At 35.2% G+C, this 23906-nt stretch overlaps 1 protein-coding gene across 3 annotated transcripts in view; it reads left to right on the plus strand.

Annotated features, from left to right (window-relative positions):
• Positions 1-5741: 5741 nt before the first annotated feature.
• SUCNR1 (succinate receptor 1) overlaps positions 5742-23906 on the plus strand; it is a 34665-nt gene continuing 16500 nt past the window's right edge. The window contains exons 1-3 of one of the 3 annotated variants that reach the window (XR_012071865.1): positions 5742-5799; positions 18007-18079; positions 19776-19940. The gene's annotated coding sequence lies outside the window, so the exon portion shown is untranslated. Of the gene's footprint in view, positions 5800-15661; positions 15773-18006; positions 18080-19775; positions 19941-23906 lie in introns of those variants that run through there. The other 2 variants (XR_012071863.1, XM_031679009.2) reach the window with 2 other exon arrangements.

Genomic DNA, 23906 nt, shown 5'->3' on the forward strand with positions numbered 1-23906 from the left:
GTAGTTTACCTATTTTTTATTTCTGTACTCCCCTCTGGTGCCTGTCACAGTGCTTTATACTTAAAAACTAAATAAATACTTTCTGAGTCACCTCATGGAATAAAAAAATAGGAAGTGATTATATTCAAACAAATCTGTATTACTTGTTTAATAAATAGTATCAATTTTTATGAAGAGAATGGCCATTTTTTGTATAACAATATATTGAGTCTCTAATGAAAATGAACTTTGAAAATATGATATTTAGGAAGTTAACTTTGTATTTTTAAAATCCAATGTGTAGAATTTTTACATAGACAACAGTTTTGTACACAAAAGTCCTATCCTTACCCCTAAGATGAATGGAGGAAATTATAGTTTTATCCTTATGTCATTTGATAAAATATATGTAGCAGCCCTCAGATAATTTATTTCACCAAATATTTTATTTTTTATAAATTGAAACTGCCATAACTGTTATATAATTACAACTTGTGTACATATCTAGAGTCTAAATTTTTTAGAGTTGTTTCATAAAAGCAGAATTGACAAACTCTTTTAAAAATTTTATTTTTTGTACCTAGCTATAATTTATTACCAAATAAGATATAAATTGACATTAATCATTCTGCATATTTTTTTAATCATTTTAAAAACACATCTGAAATGGTGAATTTCCTCATTGAAATTTTAATCAGTTACAGATGTTCTAGTTTATAATTTATTTATTTATTTATTCAGCAAATATTTAATCTGCTCTTCTGTGTCAGGTGCTTCAAGTATATAATGATTAATTAGTTTTTATCCATTCTGTTTAGTTTGGGCTCCTTTGGTTTAAAGCAAAAGGAACACATTCAAGCCTACTAAATAATAGAGCAGTTAGTGGAGAAGAAATGGGGGAGAGGGATCCTTAAAGTACAGAGTGGCTTACAGAAAGCCAAGGGCAAGAATTATATAGAGCAAGAGCTCATGGAAATACAAAGGCAACAGCCATTGGGAACCCAATCTCTCTGTCCCAGAAAGGAGTTCCTCTTTGTGCTCTGGACTTCTAATTTAAAATTGAATAAATGACACAAAAGCACCCTTGACTTCACAGAAAATCCTGACATATGTGCTGGCTTCTGCTCTTGAGGCTGCCTTATTTTCTGATTGGTTACTTTTTAAATTAGATCGTTTAAACCAAAAGTCAAACCAGAAAAGCTGCCCCTAAACAAGCTTCAGAATAAGGACTTACTTGCTCAGCAGAGCCTGGAGGTAAGTAAGCAGGCTCTAAGTTTGTGAGTGGGCTTTCTCATACACTGCCTTCCAAAAGCTTATAATTTTATTGAGGTAGATACATTATCTAAAGCCTTCTTTGTGTGTTGAACCTAATTTTAATTAGCAGGGTTTTTTTTTTTCCAAATAATATGTTGAGTTAAAAGAATATACTTCCCCCATGTCACTTACCAAGTGAAATTCTTAACAGATTAGTAACTAAATTCTGTTTTCTAAGATATTTTCAACACTTTAAAAATTTTTCAAACTGTTTCCTAAGATTTAATTTCAGCTCTATGTATCTATCTTTATAATATACTAGTGCAAATATTTTCTTTTTAGTTTTGCTCTGATCAAGACCGAGAGAAAAACCGTATTTTTGAATTCTCGACAAAAACGAAACCATATAATAAACCATGCTTTTTATAACTAGGAGAAACATTTATAACAAAATTATCACTAGAAAATTTTGAAAAAGTCCATACAGTTTAGTTTTAAAGTTATTTTCTTTTTCTCCCCCCCTTAATTCCTCTTTTATTGTTCCTGTTATGGTCTCTATTTGATATTATCACTTTTACCATTTTGTATTTTTAAGTATAAAAGCTTTCCATTTCCAGTTGGAAATAAAAATTTGTATTATTTTATATGTCGTTTCAACTGAAAATGTATAACCAACCCTTCTCTAGTTCTTATTTTATTTAATGACACATCATGTCTTATCTTTCATTAATTAAGGCATACTGTGTCTATTTGAAAATTCAAATAACTTGATTTCATTTGCTTTCAAAATTGTTTAGTTTTGCTTTCTTAATATTTTCCGTTTCTGGGTTTCTTTAGTTGCAGACTTAATGGTAGTAGTTACATTTTACTTGTTTTTACAAATGTGGACATTTAGGTCAATACATTACCCCCTTAAGGAAGATCTGGAGACAAGACATAACTTCTGTGAAAGGGTATGTTTTTAGTTTTAGTTTTTTGTCTTTTCCCCCAACATTTAATATAAAATTTTTCACATGTACAGAAAAGCTGACAGAATTTTACAGTGCACACTTACATACCCACCCCTAGATCTGACAACAAACATCTCATTACACCTGCTTCACTAGCTCCCTCTTTATCTACCCATTCTCTATCAACTCCATCAATCCAAATTATTTTTGATGCATTTCAAAGTTGCAGACGTCAGTACATTCCATCCCTAAATATTTTAGCATGCATTTCACTAACCAAAGCACAATAGTTAACTTTTGTTTTTGCTTTGAGGCAAATTTATATATAATGAAATGCACAAGTCTTAAATATATCATCCATTGAGTTGTGACAAATATACCTGGATGAATCCTATTCCTAACAAGATACAGAATATTTCTATCACTCCCACACCCACAAAGTTTCCTCATACTGCTTATCCAGTGAATCCCAGCCCCACGGTCACCGAAGTAACTTTGTTCTGATTTTTTTTTTCCTTGATAGATTTGTATTTGCGATTATAAGAAATCTTTAAATATGCTTTACTTTTTATCATTAATAAAAGCATCATTTGGTAAGTTGCTAAATTAGATTTCAGTAATAAGAACAATATTTTTGTATCCAATGGTCTAAAAGTATTTCACGTGTATTCAACATCTGATTTGACCCTCTAGCAATGTTATTTTATAGGTGAAGAATCTTAGGCTATTAGAGATGGAAAAATCCACTTTAGCGCAATGAAGACTTAGTCCCAGATTTACAAACTCCAGAGCCAATGCTTTTTTCCATTTTTTCATAAAATGTGGTTGTTCTAATTTTATTGTATTGTGGAAAGAGAATGCACAGACTGGCCATAAAGTCTGGAAACACAGGTAATGTTTAATTGACTTAAATGGAATGAAACTACATTTTTTCCTTCTGGAATATGCTAAAAATAAAGCTTTATTCAGTGATAATGGGAAAAACATCAAATGGGGCAGCACATAACAGATGCATGTGCCTGGCTTAGAGAAATGCCCTGTGAATGCATTGTGTTCACTATAATTCTGCACAGCACCTTGAACTATGTATTACTAATGAAGAACACCACACTGAACATACCACATGATGTCACTGAACAAGCCATGCACTGCAACGTGATATTAATAATTTTTATATTCTATATTTGCTCGTTTCCAAATTTCTCAGAAACTCTGTAGCATTTAGAATTCTATTAAGATTATACAAAAAGAAACTCTTCTTGCTAGAACATGAATAATGTTTAGCAATAATTTTTATGAATGAGAATTATTTTGATTTATTACCATCAAGCTGTTTTCCTGTGTCCATTCATTCAATTTATTAACTGAGTAATTTTTTTTAGTTGAAGTCTGGTCAGTTCACAATGTTGTGTCAACTTCTGGTGTATGGCATAATGTTTCAGGCATGTATATACATACAAATATTCATTTTCATATTCTTTTTCATTACTGGTTACTATAAGATATTGAATATAATAGTTTCCTGTGCAACAAATGTGTTGTTTAACTATTTTATATATAGGCAGAGTAATTTTTTAATCTATTTTTTATGTGATCTATTCTGGAAGTGGAGTGCTAAATAAACCATTGTATTTCTATTTTTCTGCATTATTTCAGTTATCTCATTGTACCTTGATTCCTATGGTGTTTAAAACCAAAGTATAGTATCAATTGTAAAGTTATAATTTTGCCATTTTCATGATTCATATGTTGGAGAAGAAGAAAGTTTCCTCTACCCTTCCAGGTTCTTCTGGCTGGTCTAAGAATTACATTGACATGAGACAGATTAACAGTAAAAAAAAAAATCAAACAAAAGTTTAATAACATGTATTCATGGGAAACACTCAGAAAAACTGAGTAACTCACCAAAATGGCCAAAATCCTCACCTTAAATACCATCCTCAGATAAAGACAAAACAGGATGTTGAGGGGGGTAAGAGTCAGTTATAGGAATTTACCAGGAGAGGCAAACTAAACAATGGTGAATGTGATGCAGATTTAACTCCTTGCCTTCTCCATTGATAAGAGCTTCTAAAGATTTTGTCATCGTCATCTTCCTCTTCCAGGTACAGAAAGAGAGATACACTTACAAATGGATATTTCCCTTACAAATGTAAATATTTCTTACAAAAGGGAAACTCCTACTTGGTTTTTTAGAGCCATTCTCATATCTACTGTTTCTCAGGAAAAAGAAAAAAAAAAGCTTAAAACAGTAAGACAAAGAGACATATTTTAGGGTGGCAAACTCTGCTTTCATATATGAACGAAGAATGTCATCTGCCATATCAGTAAACAAAGGATGTTATCAGCCACTGGTAGTTAACCCCCACCCCTGGTAGCTGACCCCCACCCCTACCTCCTGCAAAGGGCACCCTGAGGGGATTCAAATTCAAGATGGAGAAAAAATGGGATACTGGCCCTAGATAGTTAAGGTGCATATCAAACGAATGATTTCAGTGAGCCCAGACTCTTGCATCTTCCCATACACAGAAAACGCTAAGTTCATTAACCTGAAATGTCTGGTTTTCTTTAACAGTAATCTTTTGATGTGCCGACTACCTGGTTTTTGTTGTAAAACTCCTTTTTATCCTGGCTCCTCCTTCACCTCTTTGGAGCAGTTCCTCAGAACAATGTGAGAGGCTGCCTCCTGGGCATAAGTTCTCAGCCAGTCCACATAATAAAACATGATTCTCAACTTTTAGGTTCTACATTTTTTTTCAGTCAACAGGTGCATCATAAACTTCATTTTATCATTCAATCTATTTCTTATTAGTTCTTATAAATTAACTTCCTATATTGAATAATTATATAACCACAGAGATTTAAGTTTATCTATTAAATAACATGTGTGTATCCTTTGGTTTCTCATGTGTGTCTGCAGAATTTTTAAATGAATTTTATTCAACTATTTTATAAGAATAATCAATTATAATAAAGAAATTTGTATTACTCTTTATATTCTGAAAGTTTGATGTAGACTTTATAATATTCAGTTTTAGCTTTCTGAAATGGAATGATTTCTTCTTCAGAGTATAGACCAAATATAATGTTAAAGCAAAATTCTAAATGCAATGAATGAGAATATATTTTTGATTTGAAATTTTGTATTTATTCATGACTAGAAAGTAAAAGGGTGAAAATAAATGCTAAATTTATCCTAAAAGTAAATTTAATAAACTGCTTTTATTCAATATAGGAGTTGGATGAGGTGATAAACTTTTCCTTAGTATCTGTGTTACTTTCTACTTAAACAGAGCATTGAACAAGTATGTCACCTCGAGAAACATCACTTAAATGAGAATAAGGAACTGAATCACGTAAATTCACAAGAAAAAGATAACAGAAATGAAAATAAAGCTCTACAAGTTTATGGAAGATAAAAAGTTTTGAAAAAACTGAAGGGGAATGAAAGTTCTAGATAATGATACCCCACAATTTGTTCTTTAAAAGAACCCTCTGAATTCTTATTCACACTAAATTCTAAGAATGTTTCAAATGTGTTTCTTGGACCAGGAGAACCAACATCACTCAGCAACTTTTTAGAAATGCGAAGTTTTATCTGTTCTTCAGGATTCAGGTCAAATGTCAAGTCTACTGAAGGGGTCTGTGGCAATATGACTCTTCCCTGTAACACTTATCTGTAATTATCAACTGAAGTGGCTGATATGTTTCTCTTTCTCTGTCACAAGATATTGGTTTTGTTTGCTTACTTACTCCTGGTAACAAAGAGTAAGAAGCAGACTGAAACTTCCTGGGGCTGTAACTGGTTTCTGTTGATTGCCAAGTGTGTGCCCAGCTTGTGCCATGTGCTGGCTGAGTCCCTCTAGCTCCATTCTATCTCCCCAGTAGGGCAAAGGTTGCTGTGCTGAGAAGTGTGTGCAACTGTAGGGGACAGAGCTGTCTCAAACCCAGCACTGCATCTGAATAATGTGAGGGATCCCACTGCTGGTGCTCATGGAGGCAATGGATTGGGAGCTATCTAGATCTCTGACTCCCATGCCAGGACCATCCCAGCATGCACCCCCACACCCACTCTAATCCCTCTTGCTCCAGCATTGCTTCCCTCTGGGGTGAAGGTGACCCTGCTGAGAGGGGAGAGCTCACACTTAGAGGGAATGGCACCAGCTTGGACCTGACCCTCAGAGCTTCTGTCCCAGCACCTTGGGACCTGACCTGAGTTAGTAGAGAGAGAAAAGAGTCAAAAATCTATTAGATAAAGTTATGGCTAAAAACATGTCATAGCTTATCATTATCTATTTTTCCTTTGTTGTTGTTGTTGTTGATGATTTTCTATGTCCCTAACATTAATTATTCCCAAACCCTTCAGCAGAGCTGTAAAGTACCTTTGAATTCTGTTTTCCAAATGTCAAACAAATCTGCTAACAAACCTCTTCCAATTTTCCTCCCTGGAGACATATTCCCTGGAGTTCCCTGTCTTCCTACTGAAATACGGACTTGCTCTTTAGAGCTGCTACAGAGTTAGATTCTTGGGGCTTCCTTTTGCTTCTTTTCCAAATAGGATCAGTATGCGTGTGCACGTGTGTGTGTGTGTGTATGTATATGTGTGTGCATATGTGTGTATATACAAGACACTGGATTCAATGTCTTGTATCAATATCTTGGTTTCTCACAAACCTAAAGAAGAAAACAGATATCCAGGTACAGGAAATACAGAGTCCCATAAAATACGAACCCAAAGAGACCCACATCAAGATATATCATAATTAAAATGGTAGAAGTTAAATTTAAAGAGAGATTCTAAAGTCAAGAGAAAAACAAAGAGTCACATACAAGGGAAGCCCCATAAGGCTATCAGCTGATTTTTCTCCAGATACTGTGCAGGCAAGAAGAGAGTGGTATGATATACTTAAGTATCTTAAAGAAGAAAACCTAAATCCTGTATCCAATTCTGAATGGTAATCTTGCTGAGATACTCCATCCAGCATGATCATCATTCAGAATTGAAGCAGAGATTAAAAAAAAAAAAAACTTCTCAGACAAGCAAAAGGTAAAAGAGTTCATTAATATTAAACAGATCCTAAAGGAAGTGTTAAAGGGGTCTTCTCTAAATAGAAAGGGCTCAAAGAAGAAGTAAGAATTTATAGGAAAGAAAAAATCCCACTAATGAAGGCAAATACAGTAAAGGCTGGGATCAATCACTTAAAAAAGTTAGTACAAAGATTAAAAGACAAAAATTATAAAATCAACTATAAGTACAATAAACAGTTAAGGGATAAATATGAAGATTAAAATATGAGATCAAAACCACAGAATGTAGGGAAGGGGAGAAAAATGTAGATCTCTTAGACTGTGTATGAATTTAAATGACTATCAGTTTAAAACAAGTAGATACAGTTGTAAGTCAACAAATATGAACCTCATGGAAACCACAAATCAAAAACCTGTAACAGGAGATGAGGCCAAGATGGCAGAGTAGTAGGATGCTCATAACTCATCCTCTCCCACAGATACCACCAAGACTCACATCCACGGACCCACTCAGCCAACCAGAGTACCTGTGGAACTCCGACAGAACACTGTCCTCTTCAAAAGACAAAGACACCAAAAATCTGTTTTATTCCTACATAGGCATTAGATAGATGAATAAATAAACTCCTTTAAGGACCACAATAGATAACTGATACTCTATAAGCCACAGTGCCAGAGAGATATGAGCAAGATGAAGAAGCAGAGAAACCATTCCAAATTAAAAGAGCAAGAGAAACCCCTGAAAGAACAATCAATGAAATAGACATCGATAGCCTACTAGATAAATATTTCAAAAAAGGAGTGATCAAAGTATTGAAGGAACTAAAAGAGATAGTGTTTAGAGATATAAAACGTGTCAAAAAGGAAATCAAAGCTATAAAGACGAGCCAAGTAGAATTGGTTGACTCCTTGGCTGAGATGAGAATGGATCTAAAGGCTGTGCAAAGCAGACTAGATAATGCAGAGGAACGAATTAGTGCCCTAGAAAACAGGACAAACAGAAAGCACCCAATCAGAACAACTGCAAAATAAAACAATAAAAACAAATGAAAGCAACATAAGGGACCTATGGGATAATATAAAGCATGCCAATCTTCACATAATAGGGGTCCCAGAAGGGGAAGAAAGATCAAAGGGGATTGAAAAGGTTTTTGAAGAAATCATGACTGAAAACTTCCCAAACTTAAAGAAGGAATCAGATATCCAAGTACAGGAAGTTCAAAGGGTCCCAAACAGGAAGAACCCAAACAGACTCACACCAAGACATATCATAATCAAGATGGCCAGAGTCAAGGATAAAGAAATGATTCTAAAGGCAGCAAGAGAAAAGCAAAGAGTAAGTTACAAGGGAACCCCCCATAAGGCTCTCAGCAGATTTCTCTGCACAAACACTGCAGGCCAGAAGAGAGTGGCAAGCTATATTCAAAGTCCTGAATGAAAAAAAGATGCAGCCTAGGATACTTTATTCAGCAAGGCTATCCTTTAGGATAGAAAAATAGATAAACAATTTCACAGACAAGCAAAAATTAAAAGTTTAGCAACACTAAACCCATGCTAAAAGAAATATTGACAGGTCTACTCTAAATAGAAAAGCAGCAGGATGCTACAGAAATGAGAAACTCATAACTGGAAAGGTGGTAACTCATGAATTACAAGTAAAATAAACACGAAATTGTGGAAGAAAACATTGAAATCATTAAGAGTGGGAGAGGGAAGCAAGAAAACAGAGGGTTTTTATTTCTTTCTTTTTAAAATTTTTTGTTTTTGGTAGGATGGGTTTGAGATATAGTAATGGGCTAATAATACACTTACAGAAAAGGGTAACCACAAGCCAAAAACTTACAAAGGAGTCACAAAAACTAAATAAAATCCAAGATAATACAAAGGAAAATTACCAAACCACAAAAGGGAGAAGAAAGGAACAAACAGGAAATACCAATTCAACTGCAAAGGTAAGTTCAAAATGGCAATAAACACACATCTATCACTAATTACTGTAAATGTTAATGGACTAAATGCTCCAGTCAAAAGACATAGAGTGGCAGACTGGATAATAAAGCAAGAACCTTCAATATGCTGCATACAAGAGACCCACTTTAGGGAGAAGGACACATATAGATTGAGAGTGAAAGGATGGAAAAGGATATTCCATGCAAATGGAAAAGCCAAAAAAGCAGGTGTTGCAGTACTGATTTCAGACAAAATAGACTTTAAAACAAACGCCATAAAGAAAGATAAAGAAGGACATTTTATAATGATTAAAGGAGTGATACAAGATGAGGATATTACACTCGTTAATATATATGTACCCAATATAGGAGCACCTAAATACATAAAACAATTACTAACAGAGATAAAGGGGGATATTGATGGGAATACAATCATAGTTGGAGATTTTAACACCACATTAACATCACTAGACAGATCTTTCAGACAGAAAATAAACAAGGCAACAGAGAAATTAAATAATACAATAGAAAAATTAGATTTGGTGGATATTTTCAGAGCCTTACACCCACCCCAAAATAGGATATACATTCTTTTCAAGTGCACGTGGAACATTTTCTAGGATTGATCATGTAGTTGGGCACAAAAGAAACCAACAATTTTAAGAAGATACAAATTATCTCAAGCATCTTTACTGACCACAATGCCATGAAACTAGAAATCAACAACAGAGAAACAAAGGAGAAAAAAAGGAAAGCATGGAGATTAAACAATATGCTATTAAAACACCAATGGGTCAATAAGGAAATCAAAGCTGAAATTAAAAAAAACCTTGAGACAAATGAAAATCAAAGCACAACCACACAAAATTTATGGGATACAGCAAAGGCAGTGCTAAAAGGGGAGTTTATAACAATACAGGCCTTCTTCAAAAAACAAGATCAATCTCAAATAAACAATTTAACCCACAAGCTGAAAAAACTAGAAAAAGAAGAACAAAAAAACCCCAAAAGGCAGCAGAAGGAAGGAAATTATCAAGATCAGGAAGGAAATAAATAACATAGAGATTTAAACAACAACAGAAAAAATCAATCAAACCAAAAGCTGGTTTCTTGAAAAAGTAAATAAAATTGACAAACCTCTGGTCAAACTCACAAAGAAGAAAAAGGAGAGAGCACAAAGAAGCAATATAATAAAGGAAAATGGAGAAATGACAACAAATAAAATAGAAATACAGAATATCATACGAGAATATTATGAAAAACTATATGTAACCAAACTGGGTAACCTAGAGGAGATGGACAAGTTTCTGGAAACATACAGTCCACCAAGACTGAATCAAGAAGAAACTGAACACTTAAACAAACCGATTACTAGAAATGAAATCGAAATAGCAATAAAAAACCTCCCTACAAATAAAAGTCTAGGACTGGACGGCTTCACCGGGGAATTCTACCAAACATACAAATTCTACCAAACTCTTCTAGAAGATTGAAAAGGAGGGAATACTCCCAAACTCATTCTATGACGCCACCATCACCCTGATACCAAAACCAGGCAAAGACACTACAAAAAAAGAGAATTATAGGCCAATATCACTGATGAACATAGATGCCAAAATCCTCACCAAAATATTAGCAAATAGAATCCAACAACACATTAAAAAGATTATACATCATGACCAAGTGGGGTTCATCCCAGGGACTCAAGAGTGGTTCAACATACGCAAATCAATCAATGTAATACATCACATCAACAAGAGAAAGGACAAAAACCATATGATCATCTCAATCGATGCAGAAAAAGCATCTGATAAAATTCAACACCCATTTATGATAAAAACTCTCGCCAAACTGGGTATAGAGGGAACATATGTCAACATCATAAAAGCAATATATGACAAACCTACAGCCAGCAGAATAAATGGTGAAAAACTCAAAAGCTTTCCACTAAAATCAGGGACAAAACAAGGATGCCCACTATCATCACTCCTATTCAACATAGTCTTGGAAGTCTTAGCCACAGCAATCAGGCAAGAGAAAGAAATAAAAGGGATCCAAATTGGAAAAAAAGAGGTAAAAAGTGTCACTATATGCTGACAACATGTTCTACATATAGAAAACCCTACCTAAAAGGTCCACACAAAAACTACTAGAGCTGATCAAAGAATTCAGCAAGGTAGGAGGTTACAAGATTAACGTTCAAAAATCAGTTGCATTTCTTTACACTAATGATGAATCAACAGAAAAAGAAAGTAAAGAAACAATTCCCTTTAAAATTGCACCCAAAGTAATAAAATACCTAGGAATAAATCTAACCAAGGAGGTGAAAAAATTATACACAGAAAACTATAAACCATTGATGAAGGAAATTAAAGAAGACTTAAAAAAATGGAAAGATATCCCATGCTCTTGGACTGGAAGAATCAATATTGTTAAAATGGTCATACTGCCCAAGGCAATCTACAGATTTAATGCAATCCCTATCAAATTACCCAGGACGTATTTCACAGAACTAGAAAAAATCACAATAAAATTTATATGGAACCATCAAAGACCTAGAATTGCCAAAGCATTACTGAAGAGAAAGAAAGAGGCTGGAGGAATAACTCTCCCAGACTTCAGACAATACTACAGAGCTACAGTCATCAAGACAGCATGATATTGGTACAAAAACAGACATATAGACCAATAGAACAGAATAGAGAGCCCAGAAATGAACCCACAAACTTTGGTCAACTAATCTTCAACAAAGGAGGCAAGAATATACAATGGAATAAAGACAGTCTCTTCAGTGAATGGTGTGGGGGAAACTGGGCAGCAGCATGTAAATCAATGAAGCTAGAACACTCCCTTACACCATACACAAAAATAAACTCAAAATGGATCAAAGACTTAAACATAAGACAAGATACAATAAAGACTTAAACATAAGACAAGATACAATAAACCTCCTAGAAGAAAATATAGGCAAAACATTATCTGACATACATCTCAAAAATGTTCTCCTAAAACAGTCTACTCCAGCAGTAGAAATAAAAGCAAGAATAAACAAATGAGACCTAATTAAACTTACAAGCTTCTGCACAGCAAAGGAAACCATAAGCAAAACAAAAAGACAACCTATGAAATGGGAAAAAAATTTTGCAAATGAAACCGACAAAGGTTTGATTTCCAGAATATATAAGCAGCTCATATGAGTTAATAAGAAACAACCAAACAACCCAATCCAAAAATGGGCAAAAGACCTAAACAAGGAATTCTCCAAGGAAGACATACAAATGACCAATAGGCACATGAAAAAATGCTCAATATCACTAATTATCAGAGAAATGCAAATCAAAACTACAATGAGGTTATCACCTCACACCAGTCAGAATGGCCATCATTCAAAAATCCACAAATGACAAATGCTGGAAAGGGTGTGAAGAAAGGGGAATGCAGTTTGGTGCAGCCACTGTGGAAAACAGTACGGCGATTCCTTAAAAGAGTAGGAATAGAGTTATTGTATGACCCAGGAATCCCACTCCTGGGCACATATCCAGAAGGAACTCTACTTCTGGATGACACCTGTACCCCAATGTTCACAGCAGCACTATTTACAATAGCCAAGACATAGAGACAGCCTAAATGTCCATCAACGGATGACTGGATAAAGAAGAAGTGGTATATTTATACAATGGAATGCTACTCAGCCATAAAAACTGACAACATAACACCATTTGCAGCAAATGGATGCTCCTGGAGAATGTCATTCTAAGTGAAGTAAGCCAGAAAGAGAAAAAAAAAATACCATGTGAGATCACTCATATGTGGAATCTAAAAAAAAAACACAAAAAACACAAAAAAAACACAAACAAACAAAGCATAAATACAAAACACAAACAGACTCATAGACATAGAATACAAACTTGTGGTTGCCAACGTGGCGGAGGGTGGGAAGGTATAGACGGGATTTCAAAACTGTAGAATAGATAAACAAGATTATACTGCATAGCATAGGAAAATATATACAAGATACTATGGTAGCTCACAGAGAAAAAATATGACAATGAATATATATATGTTCATGTATAACTGAAAAATTGTGCTCTACACTGGGAATTTGACACAACATTGTAAAGTGATTATAAATCAATAAAAAATGTTAAAAAAAAAACTATACAGATACACAAAAACTAGAGAGAAAGGAACACAAGCATACCACTAAAGAAAATCATCCAACCACAAAGGAAGAAACTAAAAAAAGAAGAAAAAAGAACTACAGAAAGAACCTGAGAACAAGTAACAAAATGGCAATAAGTACATACCTATCAGTAATCACTTTAAATGTCAATGGACCAAATACTCCATTCAAAAGACATATGGTGGCTGATGGGATTAAAAAATCTAACACCCATCTATATACTGCTTACAGGAGCGTCACTGCAGGGCTAAGGACACATATAGACTAAAAATGAGGGGATGGAAAAAGATATTTTATGCAAATGAAAACAAAAAGAAAGCTGGGATAGCAATACTCGTATCAGACAAAGCAGACTTTAAAAGAAAGTCTGTAACAAAAGACAAAGAACTATATAATTATAAGGGCTTAATATGTTAACATTCGTTAACATATATGCACTCCATACAAGAACACAAAATAAATACTAACAGACATACAGGGAGAAACTGACAATAACACAATAATGGTAGGGGACTTTAATATCCAACTTACATCAATAGATAATCCAGAGAGAAAAATCAGTAAGGAAACAGTGGTCTCAAGTAACACATTAGGCCTTTGGACTTAATAAATATCTGCAGGACATTTCATCCTAAAACAGCAGAATACACACTTTTTTCAAGTGTATGTGGAACGGTCTCCAGGATAGATCTCATGCTAGGTCACAAAATAAGCCTCAACAAATTTAAGAGGCTAGAAATTACATCAAGCACTTTTTTTGACCACAAAGGTATAAAGCCAGAAGTCAATTACAGGGGGGAAAAAATGAGAAAACCACAAACACTTGGAGACCAAACAACATGCTATTAAAAAACCAATTTAAAAAATCCTTTCAGGTATCAGCTTGTGGGTTAGTAACACTTCTATTTACACAGCCCAGTCAGAACTGAGACTGCAATATCCAGCTAGATGATCCTTCCAACACTATTTCAACTCAGGTTTCTTGTCCTACAAAGTCTCAACTATATTCTAGATTTTGTCATTACCAATAATTGCTTTTTCTTTTAAAACTCAATTTCCGCTATTCCTCTCTCTAATCACTCTCTCCTGACTTTCAGATTATTCCTTCCTGAAATCCCCACTCAACAGTTCACCAAATTTACAGGAATATTTGCACCATGCGACTCTATTAAATTTATAGCTTATTTTTCCTTTCTCACCTACTTCCTGCCTTTACTTCTTTGCTCTCCCAGTTCAGATTCCATGATCTATCATTTTAGTCCTTTTCTTGTAGGAACTCTAAATTACCTGCCACCCATTCTCACACTTAACCTCGAACAACCTTCATCATTGTTAAATCCAGCTCTCTATCTGCACACTCACAGCCAAATAGGCCTGGAGAAAAACACGTCTGCAGACTCTTGACAACTAACACCAAGTAAAACCTTAAAACTGTAAAACCACCTTTCCTTATTCCATTGGCATTCCTTTGTATATAAACCCCTACTCCACATCTTCTCCTTTTTCCTCAGACCTCTGGCGTACACCTCTCACTATCTACTGACCATCTGTTTTCTCTGACTAAACAGGAGCTGACACAACTTTCCAACATTCCCCACTGCCTTGTCTACCAATGTAACTACATCTATTTGCAAACACTCTGCCTTCCATTTTGTAAGTACGTATTCTTATATAAAAACTGAAATTTACCCAGATCCCACCCCCACCCCACCATTTTCAACCCATTTCCTGCATGAGCTGAGGCCTCAGTTCACACTGAAGGCTTAGCCCCTCTCCTTTTTTCTTTTTTAAACAGCAATTTTCCACGTTTTAATTTTTAATTTATGGGAAGCCTCAAAAAACAGAAGTGGCCTTGGCAGAAAAGGAATGTCGAGGCCAAGGGAAACTATGGTGATTCCTACCTAGTACTTCAGACGAGTCTCCTCCCTCAGTTTCCCGCCACTGATTCCATCCAGTGCATGTGAAGGTGTCTATGCAGATGCAATGGGGGTCTGGGGATGAGCCGTGGCTCTCCAGCTGCTTCCTCGGTGTGGAAGTCCTAGCCAGCCTGAGACGGCCGGGTTAAATTCAGCCTGAAGACATAGGCTAGGTTGGAGCTCTTCATTTTGTTAAAAATGTTCTCCTGGGACAAGCATCGGTGCAGGAAGCCCTGAAGGTGGCTAAGGACAGCGTCGTTGTGTTCTGGAAAACTCTGCAGGATCTGGCAGCAGCAGTTCACGCACCAGAGGCTCTACACACTGGTTACCGCAAGAATGGGCTCGTGGGTCTCGAAGGTTGATGGCAGCTCTCGCGGGAAGGTGTTCAGATCACGGCCGCGATGCCGATGTCCCCGTGGTCGTAAAGTTCACAGGCTCCCTTGGTGGAAACGTCTCTGGATTTTGCGACACAGGCGGATCTCTGGGACAGGCTCTCAGTCCTTTATCTCTTAAGTATGTCACTGTGAACCTCAGCACTGGGTGGGATGGGTTCACCTCGATTTTTGTCTTTGAGGTATCTCAGACTGACGCCAAACTGCCGGGTGGACAGAGTGGGTGGCAGCGGTGTCTTGGTGGGAGGGGGCAGCCTGCCGCGAGCGGGTCCCGAGGCCTCTCATGGTCCCGCAGAACTTCTGGGGGGACGGTCAGCTGGTCATATGTGAGGTGTGCCCAGAGTTCACTCAGATGGATGAAAGAAAGAAAGAAGGAAACCCTTTCACAAGACCACATTGTCCTCCCGCTACCACCACAATTCTGTTTTCCTTTGGAAGAAACTCTTCAAAGTGCGAAAACTAGGCTCTAATTCCTCTCCATTCATCCTGTCTTATATTTACTGCAGTCTGTGTTTTACCCCACAAATCCGCCAAAATACTCTTGGGAATGTCACCAATGACGCCACACTGCTAAATGGAATGCATAATTCTCAATCAACTATATCTTATCTTATCAGCAGGATTTGTAGCAGTTGGTTATATGCTTTTGGAATATGGGCCTTAAAATTTGGTTCTCCTTTTTTGGCCTTCTCAGTTTTCTTTGCTAGTTGTTTCCCGGTTATGCAGTTTTCAAGTGTTGGCACACCTCAGAATTCGATTCATGATCTTTCCTTTTTTCTGTCTATGCTCACTCCTAAAATGGTCTTTCTTAATCCAGCTTTACTGAGATATAATTGACATATAACATTTGTAATTTTAAGCAGTACAATGTAATGATTTGATATATGTATATATTGCAAAATGATTACCACAATAAGGTTAATTAACATATCCATAACCTCACATAGTTGCAATTTTATTTTAATGTGGGGTGAAAACTTTTAAAACCTACTCTCTTAGCACCTTCAAATATGCAATACAGTTTCATCAACTATAGTCACCATCCTGTACATCCCCAGAACTTATTCATCATATAACTGGAAGTTTGAACCCTTTGACAACCTTCACCCATTTCTCTCATTCCCTACTTTCTTCCCATGGCAAACACCAATCTGTTCTCTACTTTTGTAAATTCATTTTTTTTGTTTTCTCATGTAAGTGAAATCATACAGTATTTGTCTTTCCATGTCTAGTCTAACTTATTTCACTTATTTCACTTAGCCTAACCCTCTCAGGTTTCATCCATGTTATTGCAAATGGCAAGATTTCCTTCTTTTTATGGGTTATATCACATTTTCTTTATCCATTCATCTGTTGATGAACAAATCATTTCCATGACTTGGTTACTGTAAATAATACTTTAGTGAACATAGAGTGCAGATATATCTTCAAGATAGTTGTTTTATTTCCTTCAGCTATATATCCAGAAGTAGAATTGCTGGATCATATGGTAGTTACTTTAGCTGATTTTTTAAGATGGCTTTACTTACCATCTTTGTGCTGAAGCCTTCAGATTTATACCTCTCATCTATTTCTCTCTCCTGCCAATATATACAGTTGGCATTTTGACATATCTAATAGGCAGTTAAATATAACATGATCAAAAACAGCTGTTCCTATAACTGTGACTTCAAATCTCAGGAAATGGAATTCGTACTTTTAGTTACTTAGGCCAAAAATCTCATATTAATGTTTTTTTGTATTAATCTTTTCTTCTTCTTTTCCTGACATCTCAGATCTGTTCCATCAGCAAATCAGGTTTGACTCCACTTCAAAATTATCCCAATCCAATCATTTCTCATAATTTCTATCACTACTAACCTGGGAAAATCCACCATCATCCTTATTGTAGTGATCTCCAGTAAACTGCTGTACTCTGGGGAGTAAATTTAAAAAAATTTTTTTAGCATAATTCATTATTTCTTATATTCAGGCACTGTAAAGCAACACTAACAGAAACAAATTTGTTTTTAATTAAGGAGTTGAGCATGATATTTACCAAATAATTCCAGCATTTCATTTTTTTACTATGGAGGTGAGAGTCCAACATGTGAGTTGCTTAGAATATGTTACAGTTAACATAAAAAGTCTGAGTGAAAGTTTCCATTTTTGAAAACAATCAATAGACTAAAATATGGAATGCTTTAAAATCAGTATAATTTGTTGACATGGACTGTATGTCCCTTGGAACTCCTAATGAATATTTCCAAGACTTTAATTCTCAAACTTATGGAAAAAAGGAAAATAACTTTAAAATATGAAACAGGAAAATAAACATAAGATTCAGTCATTTGATAGTGCTTCCTTTTATTTCAGGTAACACCGATTGACCTCTGATCGTATGTTCTCTCTATGAGAAGTCTCTAGAACTTCAACAGTGAAAATTAAAGTAACTATACTTATATAGCAGAATGTGTTACGTGCTCTCACAAAGTTATTAAAAAATGCTAGGGGAAGACTGAGTTTTGAATTGACTAAAGGGAAGGAAGTTTAAGAGCACAGTACAGAATAGTGGCCAATAAGGCAAATTACGTTTTCTCTAGAGAACAAGTACCAGATCATAAATTAAGGTCCTGTAAAGCTGAATGGAAAACATTTTGTATATATAGTCCTAACTGTCTCTATTAAATATATTGCTGTAAAGTGAGTCAGAAAGTGGGACATTATAAAATGGTTTTAATTTTCTGTATGGATCTGATCAGGAATCAATATTAAATAAATTATAGCTTTGGCCTTCAATGTCATAAGAACAAGTATGCAACAATCGGATGCTTATTATTCAAGTGAAGTTAGCAGGAGCCCTACTCTAGCTAAACAGTTTACTCTCTTCCCCACCCACACACTCAAATTCACAAACATATACATGAAGACTTGGGACACAAATTATCATGAACAACTATTTGTTCAGGTTTTCCTGACTTCCCTATTTGCAAAAACTTTAATCTCCTGTCATAATGGGCAAGGGACTACTGACTGCAGGGATATTTCTAATGTCAGAGTGCCTAGGATAAAAACTCAGTTTTGTATTTTGCTATGCAGGTCTCTTGGGTAAGTTACTGCAACTGCTCTTCGTTTCTTCATCTATCAAATATGGATACTATATGCAATTATACAATTTGTACTTCTTTTGATATTGAAATAGTATATATAAATTTCCAGCAAGTGACTGGCATTTGTGTCACAAAAAATCAATGAATCATCAACCTTCAAAAGCTGATTGGATATGTGGAGATAAGGAAGAAAAATCAGTCGTGTCTTCTGTCCTTTTTGACTGGATAACTAGATGAATGGTGATGCCATTCATGAATATAGAAATGCAAAGAAAATGGGGATGGTGTGGATATGCATTAGGAAGGCGATGGAGAAGAGAAAGATGATTCTAGTTTTAGGATGTTGTGATTAAAGTACCGTTTTATAAGAAGTACTTTTCACTGCTTCCTCTGTCCATATTCCTTTCTAAGGAAAATTACATTCAATATGTACTGCTTGACCCCATGCCTTGCCTATTCCTTATTCAAGACCCATAGACCCAGCTGAAAAGATGAGCTTAGAAAGTTAGACCTCTCATTCAAAAATTGGGAATGATGTCATTAGGCTAAGGAAGTTGTGTTGAAGGACTATGCAGCCTTAGGGACCATTTGAAGCCATATAAGAAGAGAAGATGATGGAGTAAATAATGAGAAATAATAAATGATAGTGATAATAGATAGACAGACATATAGACAGATATAAATAGAAAGATAGACTAGCTTCCACATATTAATTGCTGACTTCTAAATTTTCAGGTACTTAGTGAGGCCTAACTGTACTTATATTTGTATTCTTATTTGTGATAGCATCTTTAAAGTAAGCCTCTTTTACAATCTGATATGCCCTGATCAGAATACTGTAGGTGAAACCATCTACCTAGTTGGCATTCTCCGTTTTCTGTAATCCCCAAAGCACTCTAATACAGTCATTACTACACATGGTCAGTAAAAACTGACAGATGATCTGTTTTAGTAAGCTTAGGGTGATGATATTGCAGAGAAGTTCACATCACAATCATGTACTTTGTACTCACATGTGTTTGTTCCTCATTTCAGAGTTGGCCTGACATGAAGGGCTGTGTTTATTTCATGGATTATGAAACTATATGTCACTTAATCTAATCCTCCCAGAAACCAAGAAAATGCATCATTAAGAAGACATTTTTGCTTCTCTGCTACAAGCCTTTTAAACATATCATATAAAGCTTAATAAAAAACATATCAAAGGAAATAAAATGCAGTATACTAAGAAACCAAGAGCCACATGATGATTTTATATATTAAGTCCCATATTTAGTATTCCACATGTCAAAGAGTCTTTGAGGAAATGTGGAGGACATGAAGCTTCCCATTAAGAGTTTTGTTACATCCTCAGCCCCATATCTCTGTGGTTCCTGGGTGGTAGCTGATTGTTTCAAATACATTTTTAATAATTTTTTAAGACAGGGGCCTTATTTTATTGTCTGTCTTTAACCTCAGGACAACTCGTGTAGTATTTAGCCATAAAAGGGATAATTTAAACATATCATTAATTAATTTATTACCAAATATATATATAGAAGGTGGCATCTTTCTATGGAAAGTTTTGGATAATATGCTGTAATTTATTAAAGGTAAGTTAATTTGTTTTTTAAACCTCACTCGCCAATCAAAATACAACATACATCATTGGTTCACTGATTTCAAGCAGGCCATTCCATTGCTTGCCTTACATGGGACACAGATTCACGAGGGTAATGGGAGCCCCAGAGTTCATGGCCCATGGAAAGAGAGTATCATTGAGTTGTGAGCTGTGGGAATTTAAAAATGTAAGAGGTCAGTGAACTGGCTCTCATAGGACATGAGGACACAGCAACTATGAAACACAGGAAAGTAAACTTTGTGACAGAAAAAAAATATATAGAGAACATAAGAAGGCAAGTAACTAAAAGATCTTTGAAATAATCATACAAAACTTCAACTATTGATGGATATTACTATGTGAATACTAGTATGAAGAAAATAGATGTTCTGCCAGTAAGAATAAAATGTTGCCCATTCAAAATTATAGGTCTCAATGGTTCTTTATCATGCATTATCAAGAGTTGGAATTTTTAGCCTGTAAACACTGTGTCTCAGGGATTTTTAAATCTCAGAGGAAAATGCAAGTCCAAAACATAAGCATTGTAATTAAGTCCATTCTGTTCAGTATAGTTATTTCTAATCCAAAATTTGAAAAGCTCTATGCCCATGGGGCTCCTCTGTCAAGGCATGACCTCTGGTACGTGGGAATTATGCAACAGCCTCTGTGCATAGATGTGTAGACATTGTTTTAGAGAAATGTTAATTAGCTATCTTGAAATGTCTTGCTGACTTATTATAGATATGCAAGTTCCTCTGTTTTACAACTAAAAATGACCTAATGTCATTTTTGTAAGGAAAAAGGCCATTGAGGGGTGAGTGGGCATGTGATTCATGTTCTTACCATCTGTCATAAGAAGACTGGTCTTAGCCATCTTGGAGATAGGAGGAACCATTCAACAGGACTGGAAAATTCTAAGCATTTATCCCCTGTCCTCATCAAAGAATGTCTGTAACAGAGGACATAGGATGGTGGAGCTGCTCTAGTCTAGGAACCTTTTTGGAATTAAGCATGGGCTTAATTTTTCCCTTCAAGACAAAAGAGTGCCAATTCTACAAAACAGAACACTCGTATCTCTTGGCCCTGATAAGGCCCCCATAATTCTAACCTCCTAAGATTGTGCCAGATTAGGTTCCTGTATTTACAGGGACAAAGGAACATTAAGGAACATTTCTTTCTCTTATAGATGGTCACTTTTGTCAGAACAACAGTGTAACATCCTTTTTCGAGTTTATTTTAGTCAATCCTACATGGAAGTTATAAAGATTTTTATTGCCAAAGTTAAGACAACTCATTTTACATTTCATTTCTTTCTCTTTATGATACTTACATAGTTTGAAATGAAATACATTAAACTGGCAGAAATTTAAGAGCACAACCATATAAATGATAGTATGATAAACACTATCAAGAGAATATTTTATTTGCTATTATCATTGCATCTAATAGCAATATGTAACTTTAAGCTGAGACAGGTGCGGATCTAGAGGTACATAATTTCCCCTCAGGATTATTCAGCAATTATTTATGTGATGACATAAATAATAGGCTTAAGTTTCATGATTCAAACAAGCTACACAACTTCAAGTCATTTATCATTTAGCTCCTTAAAGGCAATAAGACACTGAAACAGAACCATTTTCAGTTCAGACTTAATGATCCTAATCATGAGTCATGTTTTCTCATTGTACAGTAAATTTTATTATTCTATTTTTAACTGATAAGTGCCTGAAGGAAACCAGGAATGAAATGAATCAACACCCAACACTTATTTCCTATAGCCTTCTTTCCCTTTAGGCCTAGACATACAGTTTAAGTCTGTCTGTATTTAAGACATTTAGAAATGAATTTATTGTAGTTGAGAGTGAGAGGAACGGCTGTCTTCTTATTTAATGAGCAAAGTGGGGTTAAAGAATGTGATTTCCTTCTGTCTTAAATGTGAAGCCATAAAGAAAGATTGGGGCTGCTGAGCTGGGATATTACAGGGAAGAGAAGGAAGCAGAGTTCAGGTCACTGAATCTTACGGTGACCCCTCCTGACATCCGTAGCCGTAATCACACAGGCCCCCCTGCCCATCTGCTACATCCACACCGGAGAGATGCGTTATTCCTTCCTTGGCAGTAGATACCTGCAAGAAAGGGAGGACTCCTGACATTCTGGGAACGTACTGTGTGGTGCTTTATATCACTACTATTTGTAACTTTCTGCAGAGAGAGGACCTGTGTCTGCTCACCAAAAGAAGGGATTGTCAAGCAGTCCTGTCTGTAAATACTTGTTTCATCATAAAATGTTTCCAAGAAGTATTTATTTCATGACTCCAAGGGAAAAAAGAGATAAAGGTGAGGGAGAAAATGTCACAATGTTGTTTTCATTTTTGTTTCATATATATATATATATTTTACACACACACACTGATATGTAGTTATATATTATCACATGTAATTATAAATAAATAAATAATGTAACATATTATATTATTTCTGTGGCAAGTGCCAGTTAGTAATGATAGCAAATATAAAAATTTATGGAGTGGTGTGCTGATAAATGTTTAGCAACCATCTCTTTGTGAAAAGTAGGAGTTGGGAGGAAGGTGGTACTGGTTTAAAGGACTTGACGATTTCCATTGTTTGAATATTCCCATTAAGGCCAAGTTCAGACTACTACCTTGACCTCAACTAGCTCAAAAAATTCCTTAAAATGTAACAATAGGTTCTTATGAGCTGGTGTGAGTGAGAACCAGCACACCATTGGCTGTGTGTGGATGGATCTGCTTATTCGAGTGAGTAGGTGGGCTGTAAGGCATCTGCTTATGTGAAGATGCTTTCTGAATATCAGAAGAGATTACTTTTTTGTTTCACAGTACTCTAGATATTACTATTCTAATTATCCAGTGGCCTTCTGTGACCTGCACCACAATATAATAAATCAAGTTATAATTTCATCAACAATGGACAGTTTATCAGCTGGGTACAACTTGCTGGATACAGTTAATTTTTAGACAGTAATGATTAAATTATTTTAAAATTTTAACTGGCATCTATTTATAGTATACATACATATTTGGCTCTGAATTCCAGTGATATATGGACTATGAAAGAAATTTAATATCATTATGTTATATGAAAGAAATTATTGTTTTAGTGATACAAGAAGTTTCATTACTTAAACTATAACTACTATTCTCATTTTTACTTACCATTATTTTCAGAAGTCACCTTCTAATTCTCATTTCTATTTTCCCTTCAAATGACCTTTGGCAAGGATAAATTTTGTAATTAATGGGGAAAAAAACCCAGTATAATATATTGGAACTTTCTCTTGTCCAGAATAACTCTCTGGTTATACTTGGTACATCTTTGAAACCTTTAAAAAGTACTTTTTAGACAGATTTAAAATGTAATGTGGGGACAAAGATAAAATGTCAAGTTAAAAATTAATCAAAGCATCAAAGCTCCTCCAAGTAATTTCACTCATTTTTAATATCACTTACATTCCTCCTAGTTTTTGTACAATAACAAGGCAATGTTCTTTTATTTCTAGTATTGAAGGAGCCACTACACATAACT

The sequence above is a fragment of the Vicugna pacos genome, chromosome 1 (assembly GCF_048564905.1).
Source record: "Vicugna pacos chromosome 1, VicPac4, whole genome shotgun sequence".
NCBI classification, from domain to species: Eukaryota; Metazoa; Chordata; class Mammalia; order Artiodactyla; family Camelidae; genus Vicugna; species Vicugna pacos.